The 3,176-nt window shown below is 38.4% G+C and overlaps 1 pseudogene; it reads right to left on the reverse strand.

Annotated features, from left to right (window-relative positions):
- Positions 1 to 1,573: 1,573 nt before the first annotated feature.
- LOC118921330 (inhibitor of growth protein 3-like) lies at positions 1,574 to 2,201 on the reverse strand (annotated as a pseudogene).
- Between the last annotated feature and the right edge of the window lie 975 nt (positions 2,202 to 3,176).

A 3,176-nucleotide genomic window follows, 5' to 3' on the forward strand; every position in this document is an offset into this window, starting at 1 on the left:
CAAACATATGACAGCTTTGTAATGGGTTGAATGTTGGCCCTCAAAACGATATGTTCACTCTCTATTTCTCTTACAAAGTTTGTCACCACGAACTTATTATAAAAAGGTGAATTTAATGATTTGGAAAAAGATGTTTTCACAGGAGGAGTTTATTCTGTACCATCTGAGTGTTCCTAAATGTTACCACATGTATGCTTTTAAGTTTGACAGATGTGGAGAAGATACAGGGATCCGAAGGCAACCTTGAAGAAATTCATGGGTAGGATATATTCCTACCAAAGAAGCACTGTATCCATGGAGACAGAAATTTGATTGGATCAGCCAATATTTGATCATTCCTGTCCTACAAAACTGTCATTACCTTCAGACTGTGATGATTCTCTTCTTGACCCCAGTGTATAGCTATTTATGAATTACTGAATACATATCCTTCTTGTTCACCTTGTTGAAGTTTAAAGTGAAGTAATAAATTCTTGTCTTGGTTTTCATTCTGATCATTGTGTTTCTGAGATTCAATCATGTTGGGTATAGCAGTTATCCAATTTCAAGGCCCTTCACTCTTTATAATGTCCTTTATTGTATTTTATTTTTTTAATTGAAAAAAAAACTTTAACACCTAGTAAAATTCCAATTACAAGGATTACTTGCATAAAAAAGAAACACATTTGGTATAAAAATGTATCACTTTAACGCCCTTTCCCCTTCAGACCTTCCCCCACCCACCCTCATGAGCTGCACTCTATCTAGACACAGAAACATATAAAGGCTCATGCACAGACTCGTTTTTACTGACAGGAGTTTCTGTTTACGTACCTGGGTACTCTAGAATCATGAACACTTTTCTGCATGAACCATTTCCTTCAGCCTGCTGAGTTTTGTTTCACACAGAAACAAAGCTTATTAGAAAGACCTTTAAAAAACCATTATCTTAAATTCCTTTTAGAAGCACTGACTTTTTTGTTTTTTGTTTTTACAGCTATTTATATACAGTGTGACGTTAACAGCTCTGGAGTACAGCACATGTAGCAGAACTTGCCTGTGGAGCATAAAAACACTTCTCCTAAAATCATCCTTGGAATTCTCTGAAGTCTAAGTCACAGAATGCCCATGACTTGAGAAAATGGTTGAGAAGTACAAATGTCTGCGTGTGTTGACCACTGAAATGATCGAAGGCTAACTGGAATAATATTCATAGTACACCAGGAGTGCATAAATACTTTACTTACATTATTAAAATATAACCCATAAAATTCAAGTTCAAGATCTTATTGGATTGTTTATGTAAATCCTTTAAGTGGTTGCCTGGAAATGCACTGTTTATCTATTTGAAAGTCCTATATAAAATGTTGAGGTTGAAGTTTTCTCTTTCCCAAATGAAATGACTACCTTTATTTGTCCCGACTGCCTCTTGTCATTGCAGCACTGCACTGTGGACTTAAATGCGTCACCACTGGCTTCTAAACTTGAGGTTCTCCATCCCTCTTTCCTCAGAGCTGTAGCTTGAACGGCTTGAGCAGCAGCCGTGGCAATTGCCCCTGCACCAGTTCCTGAAGATAGTGAGCCAATATTACAGCATGCCACAGGCTGGGAGGAATTCACGTTGTAACCATTCTTAGAAGAGGCTGTAGAATTATTATTTCGACACCCTAGCATACTTTCCTTAGAGGTATCTGATGGAAGGGGAGACAGAAGACTTCAGATTTAAACTTCTTTTCAGGAATATGAGCTGTTGTCATATGGTGAGAGTTTGGATTATATTTCCTTTTTCCCACTGGCCTATGTGAATGAGTGTGGTGACTGTTCACAGGCTGTGAAGGAGTATCCAATTCTAAAGATCGCCTCTCTAACATTTCTGTAATTCCAGCATTATCAACTTCCAGCTCCATTTTAAACTTAGCCAGTTCCTGATCCCGCTTTTTCAAGTGTCACTCTACCAAGTCATATATCTGGTTTGTTAACTGGACCTTCTCATCTGCATCTTCCAAAGCTTTAGAGTAATCTTTTTTGATGGATGCCATTTGCTCTTCTCTCTACTCCAGTTTATTTTTCTTTGCATTCGTAAAGAATTCACTGACTCTTTGTTTTAGGTGATCCATTGCATTCTGCACCTGCAGGTCCATCTCGCAAATCTTGGTGAGGTGGTCATGCAGGTCCATTGGAAGCTGCTCAGTCATTTCCAGATATTCCTCTGGGTCCAACATCCTGGCCCTTAGGGCTGGGCAAATGAAGGGGCCCAGGAGTTTATTTGTGTCACTCGCTGTTACCAGAATTTCGTCCATTCCAATATGGTGCCTCTGCTAGCAGCACCCACTCGGCTTCGGTGGAAAAAAACAAAAACAACCACTTTGGAGTCTGACAGTGTTGACACTGTATGTCCTTTATTTTTATTTAATGTATTGTGACATTACAAAAGACCTCTTGAGAAAACTTGAAATACACTTTTATTTTTCCTGCTTTATTGATTTATAATTGACAGATAAAACTATATACTTAAGGTATAAACTTGATGCTTTAATGTATGTATTCACTGTGAACTGATTACGACAATCAAATTATTGAACACATCAGGCACTTCGCATAGGTACCATTTCTTTCGTTTTAAACCCTTAGGACATACTCTCTTCACCAATTTCAAGTACACAGTAGAGGGTTATCATGTGTCGTTACCATGCTTTACGTCAGATCCAGGAATTTCTTCATTGTACAATCAAAAGATGTACCCTTTGACATTCATCTCCCATTACCCAAAAGCCCCTGCAACCTGGTAACTATCATGCTACTCTATGTCTGGTTTACATGCCAGAAATATGGGAAGCTGTAATTAATCTCGGTTCTGTGGGCAAATGACTTTCTTTTGGCTTGTTTCTTTTATAATGGTCAATTTCTTTAGACCAGTGTCAAGGAGCTTTCCCCCTCTGTTGTATTGTAGGCATTATATGCTTTCAGGTCTTATGTTTAATCCATTATTCCACAGTGAGGTCATTTTTGTGAGTAGTGTAAGACTGGCCTCTGATTTCATTCTCCTGCATGTGGTTCTGTGGTTTTCCCAGCACCTTTTAATGGAAAGACTTAGAATCCTTGGCTCCCTTGTCAAAAATAAGCCAACTATATATGTGAGGGTTTATTTCCTGGCTCTCACTTCTGTTCCATTGGCCTGGATGTGTGATTTTTACAAA

The sequence above is a fragment of the Manis pentadactyla genome, chromosome 12, assembly GCF_030020395.1.
Source record: "Manis pentadactyla isolate mManPen7 chromosome 12, mManPen7.hap1, whole genome shotgun sequence".
Taxonomy (NCBI): Eukaryota; Metazoa; Chordata; class Mammalia; order Pholidota; family Manidae; genus Manis; species Manis pentadactyla.